The following is a 22,682-nucleotide window of genomic DNA, read 5'->3' on the forward strand; positions in this document are numbered from 1 at the left end:
CCTCTCTTGTCACTGCTGGTGACAAAAAGATGGCGACAGCTTAAAATGCCAAACTTGAAGCTTCAAAACTTTAGTCTACCAGTGGTGAACCGTCAGGGCCTTCAAGGTATTCAGAGAATACCCTGACACACTCAGATAAAACTAACAACAACACTCAATTTTATTATATAAAGAACATTTTATGAAATGTAAATAAAATGAATAAATGAGAATCGTATCTGTGTTGTTGATCTGTAATATTACAGTGTTGATTTGTTTGTCTTTCTCGGTCCATGCACTACGCATTTGAGTGGTTTTTTGCGGCGGCGGCGGCGGCGGCGGGGGGGTGTGTGTGTCTAGAAGGTCCAGTTGTGATAGACACGGTTGGCCACTGTAGTCTACAAACCTATTGGTGGCGCCTCTGTGCCTTCATCCACTTCTTATTCACAGTCTATGGTCCATATTTGTTTTACAAACCACCAAAGATGGTAATTTAGGGTTTAAATACACATATTTGTTGATCACAAAGAAACATAATCTGCTGCTATATGCAGTGAACATTTTAAGATGAGGTTAAATAGTTCAAATGAAACAACGGACGGTATCTTCCTGTGGCAGAATGTCTTCCTCTGAGGAGGCTGGTTGAGCCATCTTTGTACGTGTTTTTTTAACAGTGGTTGTCAACCTTTTTGGTTCCTTAAAACCAAGCAATCTGCCCTCCGACTTCACATGACAGGCTTAACACGCCCACAAGAGCTGAGCAATGACTCATCCTCTAAAGGATGTTCATTTGATTAATTACCAGAAACCTGGAGGCTTAAAATGATTCAGTACTTTAACAGAAAAAAAGCAAAAGCTGAAACCTGATCATTTAGCATAGAAGAAATATGATCTTTATTTCCTTTACCATTAGTCACTTCCTCTGTGGCTTATCTTGTGAGCCCGTAGGGAGGCTGAACCACCATCTTGTCAACCACAGATTAAGATGCTTTCTTCAGGGGTCAACACCAAGAGACAGGTCTGTAAGTCCATGTGGCAATTAAGTCCTCACATGGCTGGAAGTCAGGGCTCGCTGGGCAGTGTGATTGTACCTGGCAGGAGGGCAGTGCATTTCACTTTATACACACACACACACAGAAAGATTTTCATTCGATGGAACGCTTATCACACTGCCTTATTACACACTTAAAGATGCTTGTGCACTTCAAACCCATTCATTACCCATCATTCTCATTCACCCCTGTCATAGTGTCCTTCACATTCACCCGATCTCTCCCCCACGGCACACTCTTTTTGTACAGAATGTCAGTGTTATCACTGCTTTTAGAATTAGCTTAATTAATTGAACTTGTAAGAGGCTGGCACCTCAGAATGAAAATATGGTGTCAAAGATGTTATCAGACAAACTGGGCTGGGAGTGTAGTAGGAAGTGTTTTTCCTTTTTTTTTTAACTACATAAGATCGATTGATTGAGAGAGGTCAAATTGCCCTAATATAAGTGCTCATGTTTTTGTTTCTGTTATACTTTTGTACTAACTTCAGCTTTCCCTAAGTGTTTCGGAATCCTCAATAAGGGACAGATACCGTTTGTGTTTATAACAGCCAGTATATACCCAATGAAGCATCAACATGGATAAGAAAATACTTTCTTTAAATTGTAAGAAACACAGTTCCCCTGCCGTTATTTTCGTTTCATTTCTCAATTTTATTCACAAGTTTAAAAAAATATGTACAATCCTGAGACATAATGGAAATATGTGAACTGGGACACTGCCAAAAAGCTTTACAAGGATTGAGAATAGACATGAACCATGTACATAAAAGATTAAAAATATATATTATATATAAAGCTAAAAAACATCTAACCAAATGCCCTTAAAGCTTAACTAATATAGCCCTAACAACCAAAGTGATCCCAAACTATTTAATACTTTATCAGCCTAAACATTGGTTAAATGTATTTTGAGAGGAGAGTAAACTTTGGTAGAAGTCCCGATTCATTAAGCTTATTTTCAAATCTTGACATCTCACAAAACGTTCTATAGTATAAGACATTTGGTTTTGAAATGTTTTAACAGTAGTGAGCATATGTCATTTTCTCCCAAAAAGTAACCATTTCCTAAAAAATATACAATAATACATAATGGTCACTTCAATGATTACAATGTACGTTCATGCACACGCTTCACTTAGACACTAAAATAATTCTGGCGTATTCTTGAAACAGCTTTATTACAGGCCAATAAGTCCAATAGGGCTGCATTCTTTTTGCACATTTATAAACACACCAGTGAGCCAAAATTGAGATGTGCATTTATCTGGTCACTTGCACAAACAATAGGAGTGGATTTATTGATTTGCAGCGAGCCAAGCAAGGATAAGCACAGCAAAAATGGCATGCTTGCAAAACCCTGACAACACTGAGGTAGTGACTTACACGCATACTAAAATACAATGCCATACACAAGCACACACACAATAAATCAGTGCAATCAAGTTGTCTTTGGAAGCGCATGATGAAGCAGCGGTGTGGCTGTGTTTTCGGAGAGGAAAATAAAGATATTAGAAATCTGTTTTTGAGAATATAAGGAACTAAATAAAAGCAACAAATAAGACTTAATCACCAGACTATGAATTTACTGAAATGTCTTTCATTTGGAAACTTTTCATCATAAGCACTATTGTTCTGACCAGTGGTAGATAAAGTACTCAAATGATTTAATAAAGTACAAATTACACAGTAAATACTTCATACAAGAAAAGTCCTAGAGCCAAAATGTTACTTAAGTAGAAATGTTTAATACCATTAAAGTATTGTAGTTTGCTATGTAGAGACTCTGTAGATTAGTAGTACAATACAGCAGCATATAATTAAAGCATATAATGTGTTTTGGATGTAAAAAGCAATTAGTAACTTTGAGGGTTGAATAAATGAAGTGGAGTAAAAAGCATGTTATTAGCATCTGAAATGTAGTGGAGTACAACTATACAGTATCATAAAATGGAAATACTTTAGTAAATTACAAGGATGTCATCATATATCAGTATCATATATCAGTATCAGTCATCAGTACTGGAGTAAATGTACTTAGTTACTTTCCACCACTGGACCTAACCAAGTGTAAGGACATGCTTGCAGGTCATTGGTGATGACGGCCTCTGGCAGCTCATTGGCTCAATCCCTGAGTGCAACAGTGCATATGTAAGAGACATATATGGTTTATTCAAGTGAAGTAGCATATTCCCTTGCCATCATCTTTTATTGCAAACACAGTTTCTTTACATACAGAAAATCACAAAACAAGAAAAATGGGGAGCAACGGCAGCAGTCAATTCAATTCAAGTTTATTTAGCCCAATATCACAAATCATATTTGTCTTAGAGGACTTCACAAATCAACAAACACAACTGACAATGTAAAAGCAATGTAAAACAATGTAAAAACAAAAACGAATCTTACAAGATAAATGTGAAAATACCAATTAAAAGAGGTACTTAACACAATGACACAAATACAAGCATGGATGAGTGTTTCTGCATTGTTATGATTTAGGATGTGCCTGATTTTTGAAATATTCCGTAGATGGTAGGTAGTCCTTGAAATTTGCTTTATATGTGATTTAAAAGACAAATCCTCGTCAAAGATAACACCAAGATTGTTTACAGTGGTGCTGGAGGTTAAGGTAATACCATCCGAAGAAATTATATTGTTGGAAAGTTTGTTCCGAAGGTGCTGGGGGCCAAGTATAATGACTTCTGTTTTGTCAGAGTTTAATAATAAAAAGTTGCAGGTCATCCATGTCTTTATGTCTGTTAGACATTCTTGCAGTTTAACTAATGGATATTGTTCATCTGGTTTAATTGATAGATACAATTGTGTATCATCAGCATAACAATGAAAATTGATGGAGTTATTCCTTATGATATTGCCCAATGGTAGCCTATATATGATGAACAGGATGGGTCCAAGTAAAGACCCTTGCGGTATACCATGACTGACTGTAGTTTGTGTTGAGGATTCATCGTTGACAGATACAAACTGAGACCGTTTTGATAGATATGACCTGAACCAGCTTAGTGCAGTTCCCCTTATACCTATCAAAAGCTCTAATCTTTGGAGTAGTATGTTATGGTCAATAGTGTCAAAGGCATCACTCAGATCTAACCGAACCAGGATAGAGGCAAGTCCATTATCAGATGCAGAAAGCAGGTCATTTGTAACTTTAACCAGTGCTGTCTCTGTGCTATGATGTTTTCTAAAACCTGACTGGAATTTCTCAAATAAACAATTTGTATTTAAAAATTCACCCAATTGTGAGGCCGCTGCTTTCTCAAGGATTTTTGAGAGGAAGGGAATGTTTGATATTGGCCTGTAGTTGGCCATAACCTCAGGATCAAGGTTTGTTTTTTTAATAATAGGTTTAATTATAGCTACCGGTACTTTAAATGACTGTGGAACATAGCCTGACAGTAAAGATATATTCATCATATTGAATACAGGTGTATTAATTAGGGGTGCAATTTCCTTGAACAGCTTAGATGGAACAGGGTCTAAGATACAGGTAGATGCTTTAGTGCCTTCTTATATCAAGCCAGAGTAACCGAAATTCTTCATGCTTGGTGGAGCGCCATTTCCTTTCAAGTTGCCTTGTCCTCTGCTTTATTATGCGTGTTTCATTGTTATTGAGCTAGTCTTCTTTGTTTAATTTTCTTAATTTTAAAAGGGGCAACAGAGTCCAGTGTTATTTTCAGCGCCCCTGTAACACTATCAATCATATGATCAATTTGGGGGGGGGGGGCGTAAGGTTAGTAAAGGAGTCCTCCCTTGGACTGTGAGATGTTAATGAGCTAAGCACTGATGGAATTATTTTCATAAATGTTGCTACAGCAGAATCTGATAGATTTATTTTGTAGGCATTCTTATGCAGTGGCTTGTAGTCTAATAACAGAACACCAAAGGTTATTAAGTAGTGATCAGATACAACAGGATTATGAGGACTGACTGATAGATGCTCAATTTGAATACCATATGTCAGAACAAGGTCGAGGGTATGGTTGAAACAGTGGGTTGGTTGATGTACATTCTGTCTAAAACCAATTGAATCTAATAATGAGGTAAAAACAATATTGAGGCTATTATTATCAACATCAACATGACTATTAAAGTCACCCACAATAATGACTTTATCGGTTTTAAGGACTAAACTTGATAAAAAAAATCTGAAAATTCACATATATATTCAGAATAAGGACCCGGGGCCTGATACACTGTGACAATTAGTATTGGCTGAATTGTTTTCCAAGTTGGGTGCAAAAGACTAAGAATGAGGCTTTCGAAAGAGTTATAGTTGTGTTTTGATTTTGTATTGATGCGAAGACTTGAGTCGTAGATGGCTGCGACTCCACCTCCTCGACCAGTGACTCTAGCAACATGAGTATTTACATGACTGGGTGGAGTGGCTTCATTTAGTGTCACATATTCTTCATGTCGCAACCAGGTTTCAGTGAGGCAACATAAGTCAATCTGATTGTCTGTTATTAAGTCATTAACTAATGCAGCCTTAGATGACAAAGATCTGAGGTTCAACAGTCCACAATTAATTGTCTTGTTCTGTTGCACTAATGTAGTTGTGGTGCTAACCTTTATGAGGTTTTTGTGTATAATTCCTCTTCTTTGTATTTGCCTCGTTGGCCACTGGGTAGAGCTGGCGAGCAGGAGTGGGAGTGTCTGTGGCGGAAAAGTAGAGATGATGCGTTCAGGGTCAGTGACCGTTGTTGTGACTAGCGCTGGTGTGGCTGTAGGGGACAGCGGACGATGGCAGGGGGCGCCAATACCCAGGTCAGCAGACTGTCCTGATACCCCAGAAGATGATGAGTTTGATGTAAATAGTCAGGCACGTGGATGAGACAGCACTGTGTGTTGAATATTAGCGGACAACATCTGAGAACCTGCTCTGTTTGGATGTACGCCGTCGTTGTTAAAAAGAGACCGGCGATTCCAGAAAAGGTTAACATTGTCAATAAACCCCACGTTCTGAGCTGTGCAGGTGGACTGCAGCCAGGTGTGAAGACTAAGGAGTCACAACCCAATGGGTTTACTAATAGTGGTTTGTATGAATTTCGTCTAAACATGTTCCTTCTTTACTTCTTTTAACCATTCCTCCTTTGGGTGTAATGCGAGTGCTGCATGGGATAATCGCACCAATAGTGAAAATGTAAATAGGTTTTTTGTACACGTCAAAATATCCTAGCAACACTTTTTTCGATGTTATGAGGCGTTCAGAATTCTAATATTTTCCTAACTTTGCTCCTAATAGTAGTATAATCCCAGTACACAATTATAAGGTTTTCAGGGTATTTTCATCCCAAAACTTTCTTAATCTTATATTGGACTGACAGCAACCTCTGTTTTAGTCCCTTTGTCCAAGCTAAGGTATCCAAGATGTCCTTCTCCAATGCTGAGTCGTAATTACTTCTCCCGAGGGATCCTAAAGATGTCCCAGGCCAGGTAGCATCCCTGGTTCTCCTACCAGTTTGACATGTTCACAATGCCTCAAGGTGCATTTCCACCTTAACAGAATCCTTTAAAAAGGAAGAGTCGCTGTTTTCCAATGTTCCTAACCCAGGGAGGTACAGAAATGTTGGACACTTTTATGTGAAGTTTACATTTTATCAGTCACTATCCAGATCATGCGCGCAGGTGAGTCTTAAGTGTATTAGAGCTAGAGTTGGGGGGGTGAGGCAGCATAATTTTGACTATTTCCTTAAAATGCTACTGTTTATTACAATTCTAGTTTTCTGTATTATATGCATGTGATAAACATAACATGGTCTTTGTAAATAAACCAAGGTTCTAACGTTCTCATGTTTTGTATACTACATATTTTGGTTAAGCTTAAGGTGTTTTGTGGTCAGTTATTGGAAACTTTTTGTTTAGGCGGTACCGCAGCATCAGGAATAAAACCACCAGACACAGGACAGTTTCATTCCACAGGCCAAGTGCCTCCATATCCCAAAGCATTCATCTGGTTGCATCTTAGAATTTATTACATTTTTTATCGTAATAGTTATCACTGGTTCAAACAGTATTTAATTATATTTCACTGTACAATATTTAACCTTACATTATGTTTCTTTCACCTGCACTATTTTATTCAAATGTCTCGTACTCTTTCATTTGCACAATTTTCATTTTTTAATTATTATTATTATTATTATTATTATTTTGTTGTCTTATGTCGTATCATATGTTGCACTGTTGGAGGAGCTCGGGACCTAAGATTTTCATTGCTACACTGTAGCTACTGTGCATATGATAATAAAACCCCTGAATATTGAATATTGAGTTTGGGAAAAATAAAGTGTTTTTAGTTATTTTCCCCTATTGCTCACTGCTTCCTGCATAAGCATTGAACATTGGTATTGTACTTAAATTATAAGGCAAGGAATATTAAGGATATTGATTCTCTTGATTCAGGCACAAACTTCTCCAACGTCCAGGCTCTTGGATACTTATTATACCACTGAAAAGTTGCCATAACTTGTCAAGCTGTTTAGACTTCCTGGGCTCCTGTCCTTCGCTGTCCCCTTCATTAGTCTGCTGCTGGCCATGCGTGAATGTAGGGGGGGGCGGATACTCTCCTGACAGCTGAGACTGCTGCGACAGCACAAAGAAACAGTAGACTGGAACTCTGCTATAATATCTGCATCCTCATCATCTCCTGCACAGTATAAGTAAAATCAATGCTGTAACTGCTCCTTCCTCTTGTTTGCCCTGCTGCAGGAGCTTGTCAGTAAGGAGAAGCCCCTCGGTACTTCTCAGGCTACCTGTAAAAGTAATCCTGTTCCCTGCAGGCTGGTCACTGTTGGAACTATTGCCCAGAGCTGCTGGAGAAAACAATATTTCGAGTCGACACTAGGCTGCAGGAAGCAAATGTTCCCACCAGTTAATCAACTTTTCATAACGCCAATATTACAGATGACACCAGACATTTTACAATAAAAGTTATTTGGCACTTTAATCTTAAATGGCTAGGTTGTAACCCACACTACCTGTTATTGTTCTGTCCTCTGCTTTGCTAGATATTATACGTTTGAGGATTGACCTTATAATGTTATCAAGTTCATATACCATCTCTTTTTTGGGTTAAAATCTGAAACTTGCTGCTGTGTTGGACAAAGCTGTGGTTGTTACATAAGCTTTTCTTGAGCAGAAATTCACATGACAAGTGGTAAAAAAAAAGACACATTATATGGTAATAATATGGAATCAGCATATTATATAATTCTGGGATTATACTGCCTGATAAACTGATGTTTTTAATATAGTTTTGCTTTTACCACAAAGGCACCAAATAGGTAACACAGGAAGTATATAAATGTTGCAATGCTTTCATCAGTGTGCCATAAAATCAATCCCTATTGGGTTACCTTAATCGGCAAAAGAAAGACACTTATTGGACATTTATGCAAATGTAAATCTTAAAGATTGTTACTGTTAGGGTAGGTGTGCTTTGTCATCATGTTTTAATAATAACTTGATTAGGGTTAGGGAACAATTATAGATGAAAAGTGGTCACAAACTTCCTCCCTCTGTGCTCTATAATAACAATTTCCAACCGTCTCTTTCGCTCTTAAAATGGCTGTAATTTTGTCTGCATGTTCTGTTTTCAGGAAATATTTGAAAGCCTGTTATTTGTCCTTGATGGCTTTATTGCTGCCTCCCCTCATCTTCCTGAGGACCCTACCTCTGGTTTGGCAGCGGTGGTCGGTCTCACATTGTGAGTTCACGTGGGGAGAGATGTTAGCAGCTCCTGTCTTCAGAGCTTGCCAACCTATTCACAGCCATCGGAACCTGGCGCCAAACGGAGAAATTAAGCATGTTATATGTAACTAATACAGTCCACCTCTGCTGTGGGATTATCTGACATCTTTGACTGGGCTCTCTGAAGTCCGCTATATGAAATGCTGCTGATATATCCGAAAGATCCACAAGCTGAAGTCAGAGCAGCTGTGTGATATTTTATTAAACAGATTATGGTGGCATTGCAATACACTTCCTGGTAGGACGCAAGACATGTTGAACTAACTACAGTCTCAGCTGGAGAAACCACTGAATATCCATGCAGTTTGTCAAGCCAAAAGTGAATAAGTAATTATTTTGATATTGTGACCTACACAGGCACATTACATTGGTTGATGTTTAAACTGTAGATTAAGTGAGACGCTAATCAAATTTATTCTCATTACTCTTTGATTTAAAGCAAAATTCTCCGAAGGCGCACTCTTGAATTAATTCATCTTTTTCACGGCTGATTTAAAGCTTTTTATTTTGCCGCAAGTCACCACTTTCTTCGTCAGCCACACCAAATTGATATAATAATATCTTCATAGACAGAAAACAAACAGCAAACAGTGGTGTCTTCCAGGCATGCAGTTGACAAAACGGCAGACCAGTGGGTTGTCTTCGGGTCAAATCTGACCGATTTACTACTTTCATCAATCATAACTGTTTTACATTTGATTGCATTAAGGCTTTATGATATCCTTCACATTAGACATTTGAACATATAAAACTGCTGATCACCACTTTCATTGAATTTTGGATGATTTAGTCAACCTTGTAACACCCATGGTGTTCCCGTTCAAAAATGACCGCCATAAAGAAAAGGAATTAGTAACCATCCGGATCAGATAAAACACCCACACACACACATACTCTAGATGTGTTCCCCCCCCCCCCCCCTTATGTGCCCAATCCCCCCATGTGAATCACACCTGGCACTCACAAACACACACACACACACACAGAACAATGACACATTTCCCGCTCTTATGTGCCCATCCCCCCACATGGATCACACCTGGCACACGCAATACATGTTCAGTGTCTATTCTTTGTATATTTACTGCAGTTTTTCATGTATACCAGTAGTCTGATACAATATTTACAGTTTGAAAGGGTGTTAAATGAAATTTGGTGATGATTAATGTTTTTTGTGTTCATGTAATAGCAGTTAAAACAGGACCGGTCAAATTTGACCGCGAACACCAAAGTAAGGGGGGGAAAACGAAGACAATAGGAGGGTTAAACTTGGAGTCAAATGGAGCGTCCAAACTTACAGTTTGTTTGTGTGTTGTAGAGCGGTGCCCTGGGGAAGGCTACGCCATCCTCTGTTATTCCTTTTTCATTTCCTGCTGTTCCATGGCTGAGGACACGCTGTTTAAAACACACCAAATGTGCTCAAATTCATAACTATCAAAGAAAATATAACATAAAGTTTGAATCCTGAGGAAAGTGTATCAAAAGCTTTCCTCAGTCATAAATAGTAGGCCCATCACTATGGTAGGCCATGTATTGATGCATGATAACTTAATGGCATCCTCACATAAGGTGAAAAAAATCTGTGTTTGGAGTAATGGAGAGGTGATCATCTGTAGCCCGCTCCTCGTCCCTGCCTGAGACTAGGATAGTGCCGACAGGTTACATTAGCAACCATTGCATACATGGGCAACTTCAAGGTCTGAAAAGTGCACGTTTATCAAACTTACATCCTTTCTAATGGCAAACTGGGGGTGACTCCACCGGCTGATTACATGGAAGTCTGTGAAATGGGGTTTAGTCTCATTAGCTTGTTTGAAGTCTTTTTTATACAGCATTATAAGTATAAGAGACAATAAAGCAGAGTAGCCTTCAGGGCATGGCTACTACTCGTTGCTACCATTGGGTTGTTCAGCTGTTGTCTCTACTAAAAGACACTCCAAGTTGTCGACTGTTCATTCTTTCCAGGGAGACTAAGCTCATTTAGTTTTAAGTAAGTTTTCCACTAACCAAATTGGTTCCAGTTAATATCACAGTTAACGTGAATTATGGAACACTTTGCTAACCAAGCTAGATATCTGGTGCTAGCTAGATGGTTAACGGTAGGATACCTGGCCCTACCCAGGCCCCACCCAGGCCTTGTGTGTCCCCAGCTCCACCGTCAAAAGGTGGTCATTTTGGGATCTGAAAAACCAAAACTCAAGGCCATGAAACTATAGTCCACATACTAATATGTGATGAAATGGTGACTAGGTCCATTTTTATATCAGAATCAGAAATCTGAAATAGTTTACAGCAAAAGTGGCATAGCAGGTACAAAAAAGGCATGTTATAATACAGAATGAGCTAACATATTAATATATAGAAGAAAAGCACACAATAGTAATACTAGAATAACAAAAATAAGTAGGTAAGTTCACATCAATGGCTAAAAATGATGAGCAGCGACTTCAGAACTTGAACATACTTAATGTAAGGTGTTGAGACATTATAACAAATTAAAAATGTGTAAATAAGATGTCACATAAAGGTGATTATTGCACAGTATTTAAGAAAAGTGTCTCACAGTCTGTATTTTGTGGGGGGGTCTACCAGGGGCCGTGGTGGTTGTATAGTCTGACCGCTGCAGGAAGGAAGGACCTGCGGTATCTCTCCGTGAGACAGCGGGGGTGCAGCAGCCTGTCGCTGAAGGAGCTGCACAGTGCAGACAGGGGCCGTTTCTCAATCGCGAGGATATTGGCTTCCAAGCCAATATTTCAAGGATGCTACGTCATCGAGTGCCGCCGAAGGACTGTTCCAATCTCCAGCATACTTGGAATTCCACCGAGGCCGCGTCCTTGGTTTGGGGGAAATTTCGAGGCTGCACATGGGTAGACTTTGCGTCCTTAAAATGGACCAATTTCCCCAAATCTGTGGTGGAAGATGTAAGGCGGGGCCTCTCATATGACGCACACCTGCACACTTGCTAGCCTGTTCCACTCTTTGTTTTCCGAATGCCAGGAAGTATTCTTGCCTTGCTTCTGAAGCAAGATGCTCGGCTCGGCTGTGCTACCAAGCCAGCATCCTCGCGATTGAGAAACGGCCAGGGTGTCCTGGAGGGGGTGGGACACATTGTCCAGCAGGGAGGACAGCTTGGCTGCCATTCTCCTGTCTCCCACCACCTCCACAGTGTCCAGAGGACTCCCCAGGACAGAGCTGGCCTTCCTTATGTACGTTGGGAAACCCTCCTCTCTCCACTATTGCGGTAAGCGTGTTGTCACTTCCGGTTGCTGTTGTCACCTCCGGGTATCCTGTGTGTCTGTTCTGCTGCTGATAGCTTATTATCTTAACTTAAATCGATCGTTTTACAATTCTTGATCACGGCAGCTACCTGACGTTGTAATCACACGTTACTACAGCTTAAGCACTCACAACTCTCCTTCTCTTAGCAACTGTAACTCCACAGTTGCTTACACTCCTTTCGGGTTTGCTAACGGTAGCTACTTTAGCTTGATAGCTAGCCATGGCTCTTTCCCCACCCTCGGGTGCTATTTCCTGCTCTACCTGTCTCATGTTTGGTTACTTCCCTACCTCCTTTACTGGTACCGATACATGTGTTAAATGTGTTAAATCTAGTATAGTTGCTAGGTTGGAGGCGGGAATCATAGCCATAGAAGCCCGGCTCCGCATTTTAGAAAGTAACTCAGCTACAGTAAAGCCCATGTTAGCCGGTGCGGACCAGCAAGAGGTAGCTTCTACTAGCCGTCCCCCGGCAACTCCCGAGCAGCCGGGAGACTGGGTGATAGTTAAGAAGGGGCATAACGCGAGACCCGCAGGTCCCCACCAACCCGTTCACGTATCTAACAGATTTTCCCCACTCAGCGAGACACCCGCTGAGAAGCCAACTCTGGTTAGTGGTAGCTCTATTCTGAGATACGTGAATTTAGAGACCAAAGCCTCCACAGTCACATGCATTCTAACAACAGCTCGCTCTAACGCCATCGAATAGGACGTATATTTACCTTCTTTCTCCTACGGAATCGTTGTTGAAGTTGATCATGATTGTAAATAACTTTTGAATGTAGCATGTAACGACGGTAAAGTTGGTAGTAAAGTCGTCCCATTTCTTCCATTTCGTTTCGACAGAGCAAAACCAAAACGAGTAGCGCTTCAATACAATCGGCCATTGTTGTTGTTGTCGATGTGAGGGGGTTCCGTGCGGTTTGGCTTTATGAAGCAGGCACGCAAACGGTTACGTCATGACGCAAACGATGACGCAATGACGCAGCACCAGTCGGGCTCTGAGCGGTGTGAACAGAGTGGGAGCTGAACCGAAGAACCGGTTCCGAACCAGAAAAGCTCTAGCACGGAGCTAGAACGGGAAAAGCCTTGGTGTGAAAGGGGCATAGGAGGCGGAGTCACAGTCTTACACGCTTCTCTGCGCTCTCTCCTTGGCAGTCATTCATAGGAATTCCGAACCCAGTAAAATACCCAATATTAACGGTGTGTGTGTCTGCCCAAGGACAATTTAAAGTAAAACCTAATAGCGGTGTCATACATAATAACCTAATAAAAGTAAATGTAACAACTACTACACTACAACAAAATAGGAAGATTAAATGTGGGCTCTCAAACATAAGATCTCTAGCATCTAAAGCATTATTGGTAAAGTATTTAATATCAGATTATAATATTGATATATGCTGTCTCACTGAAACTTGGTTGAGACATGAAGAATATGTCAGCATTAATGAGGCCACTCCACCCAGCCATATCAATAGGCCTACTCATATTCCCCGAGGCACAGGCCGAGGAGGTGGGGTTGCAGCCATCTTTGACTCAAGTTTACTTATCAATAAGAAACCAAAATTAAATCATACCTCCTTTGAAAGCCTTGTTTTTAGTCTTACGCATCCGACTTGGAAAACTTTGCAGCCAATCTTATTTGTTACAGTGTACCGTGCACCAGGTCCTTATTCCGATTTTTTTTCAGAATTCTCTGAGTTTTTATCAACTTTGGTACTTAAAACAGATAAAGTAATTATCTTATGGTGACTTCAATATTCATGTTGACGACGATAAAAATAGCCTTACTGTTACATTTAACTCTATATTAGATTCTATTGGTTTCCGTCAGAGTGTAAATAAACCAACCCACTGTTATATTCACAATCTCGACCTTGTTCTGACTTATGGTATTGAAATTGAGCAACTATTAGTCGAACCGCATAATCCTGCTTTATCCGACAATTTTTTTGTAACTTTTGAAGTACTGTTACTAGACTACAAACCATTAGTCAAAAGTTCCTGCAGCAGAAACCTATCTGTTAGTGCTATAGCCAAATGTAAGGAAGAGATTCCACCAATACTTAACTCGATAGCATGTCTGCATGTAAGGGAGGAAACTTATACAACATGTACACCACCCCAAATTGATCATGTTGTTGATAGTGCTACAGATGCGCTGCGAATAAAATTAAACTCTGTTGCTCCTTTGAAAAAGAAGAAAATAAAACAACATAGACTAGCTCCATGGCATAATGCAGAAACTCGCAAAATAAAGCAAAAGTCGAGACAACTTGAAAGGATATGGCGTTATACTAAACTTGAAGAATCTCATTTGATTTGGCATATTACTCTTAATGAATATAAGAAAGCACTGCGTAAAGCGAGAGCAGCTTACTACTTTTCATTAATAGATGAGAATAAGAATAATGCAAGATTTCTTTTCAGCACTGTAGCCAGGCTGACAGAGAGCCACAGCTCTATTGAGCCTTCTATTCCCATAGCACTCAGTAGTAATGATTTTATGTTCTGTTTTAATGATACAATTGTTACTCTTAGAAACAAAATTAATGACCTCCTGCCTTTGACCAGTATAGTGTTATCAACAGCTCCCGGAAACGTAAGTTCTAATATTACACTAGATAGTCAATTAGAATGCTTTTCACCCATAAACCTTGAACAATTGAATTAAATGATTCTTTCTTCTAAACCAGGGCTCTCCAACACGTCGATCGCGAGCTACCGGTAGCTCGCGGGCAGCTTTTCAGTAGCTCGCCGCTCGATTATCGATTATAGTAGTGTAGTAAGGTTGCTTATTGATTTTTCGGCCGCGGCTGGACAATAAGGTTTTTTTATTTTAGAATTTTTTCTGTCACACGAATATCAAATGGTCGGTGACGCAGAGCTCAAGGAACAGACGTGACAGCAGCACAGCGACAACACACACGGAGCAGTCTGCTTTCTCCACCAGCACCAGTCCAGAACCAACAGCAGAATGACCCGCTCTGAATCAGGCCCTGTCGCTGCGGCTCAGAGACACACAGGCAGGGATTTGTGTTTTTTGAAAAACACTCGTTATCGTCATGTCAGGTTTTTGGTGGATTTAATCAAGTCTTGGATTGCAGAGTATGAATGTCCTCTTGCTATTTTCAGTTGATAAATACTTGTGTAAAGTTTGTGAAGGCAGGAGGAAAGCTTCCGCGATCACCGTCTCCTCTCCGTTCCTCCAAACCCCGCCCCCTCCCTGAAAATAATGAGTGACAGGCTGATAGTGACCCGATAGAAACTTTATTATTCACTTAATCACTGATTGAGATATGTTGAAGCTAACTTAATCTCATACATTCATGGGATTTATGTAACAGTAAGACAGAGAATGTAAGTGTGCACCCACATGCACTATTTTTGTTTTTATAATGCTGTTGTAAATACTCCTGTTGTCTGCTGTGTTCAGACTTAAGTCACGTGTGTGATGCCACATTCAAGACATTCAGTGTCTTTTTTTTTTTTAACAGAAGACCGTTGCTAGAAGCTGCAGCTAGACTGCTGAAGTATTAGTTTTTTGTTTTTGAGGATGGAACCATTTTCACACACAGATATAGGGAGGCTAGACCTATACAATTGATTTATTATGGTTTATAATTTAATGTCAAGACGAAGAAGAAGAAGAAAAAGATGGCTGAACAACTGTTCAGTGTCAATCCTGTGGAGATCTCCAAAATAATGTTCAGCTTAAGTCTCAGCAAAACTCACAACATTTCTGGAGCCTTGTAGACCCTGAAAACTATAGAACATTCACCAAGCAGCACTGAAAATGTCTGCTTTATTTGGTTCTGTTATACATACCTTTGTGAAGCAGCTTTTTCTGACATGAATGAAATCTAAATACAGAACAATACTGACTGATGAACATTTAAATGACTCTATTAGAGTGAACCGAAGTGGGTACACTCCAGCATACAGTACACCTGTATGGTGGACTCCATGCAGTGCCATTCATCTCACTAACAAAAGAGTGAAATGCTTGTAAGGTGGTGATGTGAAGTTAAGATTTTTGATAAGCTTTAGGTATTGCAATTTCACACGTGTACAAAAGTATAGCTTAATTCAACTGATGAGGGCTATGTGAATAAATGTAAGCGATGTGATGCAAGTAGCTCTTGGCCACTTTCATTTTTTGAAAGTAGCTCTCAGATGAAGAAAGGTTGGAGACCCCTGTTCTAAACCATCAACGTGTATCTTAGACCCGATTCCAACTAAGCTATTAAAGGAAGTTTTTCCATTAATTAACACTTCTTTATTAAATATTATGAATATGTCTTTATTATCAGGCTATGTTCCACAATCATTTAAAGTAGCAGTGATAAAACCTCTTCTTAAAAAGCACAACCTCGATCCAGAGGTCTTAGCCAACTATAGACCTATTTCTAATCTTCCATTCCTCTCAAAGATTCTTGAGAAAGCAGTCGCAAAACAGTTGTGTGATTACTTAAAAAACAATGAGTTATTTGAAGATTTTCAGTCTGGCTTTAGAACACATCATAGCACAGAGACAGCTCTGGTTAAAGTCACAAATGACCTTCTCATAGCCTCGGACAAAGGACTGTCTCTATTCTTGTCTTGCTCGATCTCTGCTGCATTTGATACTATCAACCATGAAGTCCTATTGCAAAGACTAGAGCACTTAGTAGGCATAAAGGGAACTGCTTTAGGCTGGTTTAGGTCGTATCTATCTGAACGGTCTCAGTTTGTGTGTGTCAACGATGAATCTTCCATGCAAACCAAAGTGAGCCATGGAGTGCCACAGGGCTCAGTGCTTGGACCTATTTTGTTCACATTATATATGCTTCCGTCAGGCAATATTATAAGGAATCATTCGGTACATTTTCATTGTTATGCGGATGATACTCAACTATATTTATCCATCAAGCCTGATGAAACCAATCATCTAAATAAAATTCAAGACTGCCTCAAGGACTTAAAAACGTGGATGACCTTACATTTCTTGATGTTAAACACGGCCAAAACTGAAGTTATTGTACTCGGCCCAAAGAATCTACGAAAACAAACTACCTAAAGATATATTAACTATGAATGGCATTCATTTGGCCTCCAGTGAGACTGTAAGGAATCTTGGTGTTATATTTGATCAGGATTTATCTTTTAACCTGTTAAGCACCAAGCCTGTTTTTCATGTTTCAGGCTCGAAAATGACATGCCCAAAACAAATGACTACAACCTAACTTCTAAAAGGGTTATATGAATAATTTCTTTTATCAAAGCAAGGTTACATCTGTGAGTTGGATGTAGAAGTGTCAGAATCAATATAAATGTTTTTTATTTTAAAGAAAATTCAGATTTTCCATAGTAAAAAACTGTAAATTATAGTGTCCGTCCAAAAATTATTTTTTACGGATAGTGAAAACTACCCTTGGATGATGGGTTAGTAGACTAAAAGCTTTAGGAATCCAAAGTACAACATATAATAAGTACCCTGTATCAAGATTGATGCAAAACAAGTGACATTTGACCTTTTTAGAGAGGTTTAGCCAAAACCACCCCACCTCTGAGGTGAAAATGTTTTTCTTTCTGACCGTTAGAGCCAATAGAATCGAAGGGGGAGGCTCCCACACACAGACGTTGTGAAGAGAAAAGGTGGGGGCTGCGCGCATGTAAATGTAGGGCAGAGTGGAGCTGCATTCTAGCTCTGGCATTTGGAAACAAAAAAGCAGTTTTATTGCTTATGGATTATCAGAAATAATTTCAAAAAGGGCACAGATACATTGGATGAACCTATGGATTAACTGCAGCATCGTTTTTTTATCGTTTTAATGCCATTGAAGACCAGTTTTGACCAAGGTAAGCCATGTTAACGTTTCTAGCTACTTTGCTCCACATGTTATGATGTACGCTTTCGTTTATAGCGTCGCAAATGTTTATCACTGAGTGTTGAGGTTTTTTACACAGATTCAGTGTCTCCAGGACACCAAAAACGAGTGGTTGGCTGTGCATCTAGGATAAGTAATAAGGGAGTTATTGTGAGTTTAAGTGCCATTTTAGGTTACATTTTTTCGCTCGTGGCTAATTCAGAGGCTGAGTGCTAGCATTGTGGGTTTTTTTTGGAGAAAAAAAATTAAAAAGATCAGTTAGCTGAGTTTCTTCACGTTACATGGATATAAAACATTCATAGTTTTATTAAATATTAAGATTCCTTAGACGTTGTTTCCTGCAAATGACGCGTTTATCCGCCCGGTACCGGGGGGGGCCGTGCGTAACAAGTTAACACCCACATAAAATCAATCTCAAGGACCGCCTTCTTTCATCAACGTAACATAGCAAAAATCAGGCATATCTTGCCTCAAAACGATGCAGAGAAACTAGTCCATGCATTTGTTACTTCAAGGCTGGATTATTGTAACTCTTTATTATCAGGGTGTACCAAAAAGTCAGTGCTTCAGCTCATTCAAAATGCTGCAGCACGTGTACTAACCAGAGTTCGGAAAAGGGGCCACATTACTCCTGTTTTGGCTGCCTTACACTGGCTCCCTAGAGAACACATTTTTATAGAACATTTAAAATTATTCTTCTCGCCTACAAAGCCCTTAATAGGCAGGCACCATCTTACCTTAAAGAACTCATTATACCCTACTGTCCTACTAGGGCATTGCGTTTCAAGAATGCAGGGTTGTTGGTTGTTCCTAGAGTCTCTAAAAGTACAATGGGAGCCAGAGCCTTTTCTTATCAAGCTCCACTTTTGTGGAATCAGCTTCCAGTTTGTGTTCGGGCGGCAGACAGCCTATCCGTTTTTAAGAGTACGCTTAAGACCTTCCTTTTTGATAAAGCTTATAGTTGATAAGAGAATCTAATAAGAGTGCATTGACGTAGACACGTTGTGCCTCTTCACCTATACATCAGCCACGCAAAAACTGCGACATGTGTACGGCTCCTTATCTGAAGTGCCGGAGCCGCGTTCTGGTGCTCTCCGTCAGCTCTACACCCCTGTCAGACGAGACATATACCACGTGATGACACGTTAGGCTCGTGTTGTGTTCAAGGACCCTGACCTTGGCCAGGAAAAACAGGCACTCGCTTGTTTAATTATTTTGCGGTCTAGATTTCTTAAACATTTTTTTTTGCGTGTGTTTATAAATTACCTCAAGGGCCGTATCAAATGGTCTCGCGGGCCGTATACGGCCCGGGGGCCGGAGGTTCCCCACCCCTGGCTTAGACTGTCGGGGGACACCTTACTTCTTCCTTCTGTCTGTCTGTACCTGTGTACTCTCATGTTCCGAATAACCCAGCTTCCCCCAAATTTCTTTTTGGTGTCTATCTACACCGGGATCCTGAGTCGTGGCTGATCCTGTTACTGCGGTCCTGAGTCCTGGATCCGGAGTCCTGGATCCTGAGTCCTGGATCCTGAGTCATGAGTCTTGGATCTTGTGTCCTGGATCCTTTATCCTGAGTCCTGGATCTGAGTCCTGGACTTCGAGTCGTGGCTGAACTTGTCACTGTGGTCCTGCCTGACTCTCATCATACTACTTCCCTGATGGCTCCCACAAGATTGTTGACATCCTCGTGGATTCATCTTCTTATTATAGACACATGCATTTCCAAACATTTGGTCTACCTATGCTGTAAATGTATTATCTCTTCGATTTACACACGACATCTATTGCACGTCTGTCCGTCCTGGGAGAGGGATCCCTCCTCTGTTGCTCTCCCTGAGGTTTCTCCCATTTTCCCCTTTAAACTGTGAGGTTTTTCTTTGGAAGTTTTTCCTTGTACGATGTGAGGGTCCAAGGACAGAGGGTGTCGTATTGTCATACTGATATTCTGTACAAACTGTGAAGTCCACTGAGACAAATGTAACATTTGTGATATTGGGCTATATAAATAAACATTGATTGATTGATTGATTGATTGATTATCAGTCTGTTCAGTCTCTTCCTGTCAGCAGCTGAGATGCTGCAGCCCCATTCACATGCTATGCTAGCACAAGATACCTAATATCTTCAATTAAACTCTCTAGTTGCATTGTGGCTAATGAAGATAGCACAAACAAAAACTGTCTTTTGTGAGAAAATTTGAACTTGGTATTTTGTCTTTTGATGAGCTTTCCTTTAGAACTGCTATTACTCTCCTCTATTTTGATCAGAGAGAAATAATCCTATTTTGGACCACAGATTCTAATCTTGCAAATTGTGTGTGGTAATCGAAGAAAGCCCACGTGACCTTATCTGCGGAAGACCCTCTTTTGCCTGATAGATCATCAGTTAAGTGACTGATTTAAGGGATGAAGGGAGATTTAAAATGGGTTTGTGATTGTTAAGGATTTCAGGAACAAGGATGAGCAAGGTTTTAATCTCTGCTCCTTTAACAGGCAGCCCAATACTAGAAAAGAAAGCATTAATGAGGGTGAACAGAGGGGGACGGTAATGAGCTTGGCATTGAGCGTGGTGAATAGCCAGCATTTTGGTTTAGTGGCAAGTACTAATTTGTCGAAGGTATCTAGAGAGTCTTGGGAGAGTCTTGGGAGAGTGTCTTAAACTGGGGGATTACAGATGGATCACAGGGCACAGGAAGAGCATGCTGAATAGGAACCAGAACTCTGATTAGGTGAAATGTTAATCATCTTTGATGAGGTTAATTTGTGATAAACAGCATTTTTTTAAGTATGATGACATTAAGCAGAGTGGAGGGTTTCAAATGTCAAAAAGTACATTTATTATGGTTTTCTTCCCTTTCTTGAATTGGTTTGTTTGATGTGGGTAAACTTTGAGCGTTGCTATTTATTTGTGATGTAATTCAATTAAAAAAAATGCTTGTTTTTGTAATCTCGCACCCAAAATGATTGAGTTTTCCACAGACAAGCCTATAGGGTAACGTTTAGACTGCAAACAATATCATAGATAGGATTCCTGTTGTTCATCTTTGCCCACATGGGTGTTTTTTATTTATGTTGTAGATCCCACAACGATTGGCTGTTTCGGCTTCAAATGGCACATGACACAAAGCAGCAAAGAATTGCCCTTTTTCCAGGCAAATATCACACTGTGGGGAAATGGAAATGTTTCCATAAAGAATGCGAAAAACACTACAAAGTACTGAAATTCAATTCTAATTAAAAGTGTGTGCCAAGCCAGAGAATGGATTAATGGTTGGAAGAGACAGATATCTTTGCTAATGTTAAAATGTAGGCAAAATGGTCTATAATTCTGGTATTAGCCCTTAAAGGGGTACAAATCTTGTTTTTGTTTTTATTTCAACTATTGTGCTGTGTGCAGATCAGTTTTCAGCAATTGCCATACACATACTCTCCTACATTTGATATTTTTAAGAATTGCATTTTCACATTATTGATGGAAGTAATGATGTGTGTAATGTTAAAAGATTAGCTTGTATTGGCAAGCCATCATCAGTGTTTACAGCTTGTACCGCTGCCCCCAAGAGGCCAACATAAATCCAATAATGCAGCTTCAAAACTGTAATTAAAAAAATCAGCATCTACGTTTTTCACACGATAAGTAGACAACCAATCAACACTCTTGGCTAAGAACAGCAAACGCTATGTTGTCCATAGTATGGAGCGAGTAAAACTGACTGACCAGTTTGCCTGGCAGGTATTTTCCTTATATCACACACAGGGGACACATGACAATAAAATGCTGTGTACCTCCCAACAGCTTTATAATACTCTGCCTTGAGCATAGCCGTAGAGGTAAGCCATACAGCTAAATCTAGAATAACTGCTTTAGACTGAAGACAGGTTTATTAAAGAAGAAAAAGGGAATATCTAAAGATCATTCATTTCAATCCAGCAGATAATTCATTATTTCCTGTTTCCTAGCTTACATACTCATCAGGTGTTCAGTTGTGATTCAGACTTGATTCAAATGTATTCAAAAGTGCACAGTTCTACGGTGGCCCTGAAGTGCAAGTCAAAACAGCATTTCAGGAAACACCACAGGATTTCAGGAAACACCACAGCATTTCACAAAACACCACAGCATTTCACAAAACGCTACAGCCATTTCAACTTATACGGAAAGGGTATAGCCCCTTTAGGGAGAGCACTTATTGTTTGTGATTGGACAGAGCCAGCTCGAGAAGCACTGCTGTGATTGGTTGTTTTTGCCGCCAGTCAAGAAATGACGCTTCGTGATTGGTCAGCACCCAACAGCGCAACATGTCCCGAAACATCAGCCGTTAGCTGTTAGCACACAGAGCTCACAGCTCCTCATATCTGTTCAGAAACTGGACAAAAGTTAAACATGAACAAACCACAGACTGTCTATGTCATGGTGAATACAGTCGCTGCTTTATTTATGTCTGTATGCCATTGTTGTGAGTTTGGACGGAGCAGCTACAGGTTAATTTTTTTTTCATATGGAATGCAGTTGGAGGTCAACCAATCACAGAGCTTGAGGACTAATCACGGGGTTTGTCAAGCAAAGCACATGGTGTAGTCCCAAACGACGGCTGAGGAGTCTGGGTAGTGTAGTGTCTTCTGCCATCCTAAACTCAAATATAAACAAAAAAAAATATTTGTTTCTCCGAATCGAAGGGGAAAAATACAAAAGCATTGTACACAATTTAAACCAGTGTTGTAGTCAAGTCA

Source organism: Trematomus bernacchii, unplaced genomic scaffold, assembly GCF_902827165.1.
Source record: "Trematomus bernacchii unplaced genomic scaffold, fTreBer1.1, whole genome shotgun sequence".
Lineage (NCBI taxonomy): Eukaryota > Metazoa > Chordata > Actinopteri > Perciformes > Nototheniidae > Trematomus > Trematomus bernacchii.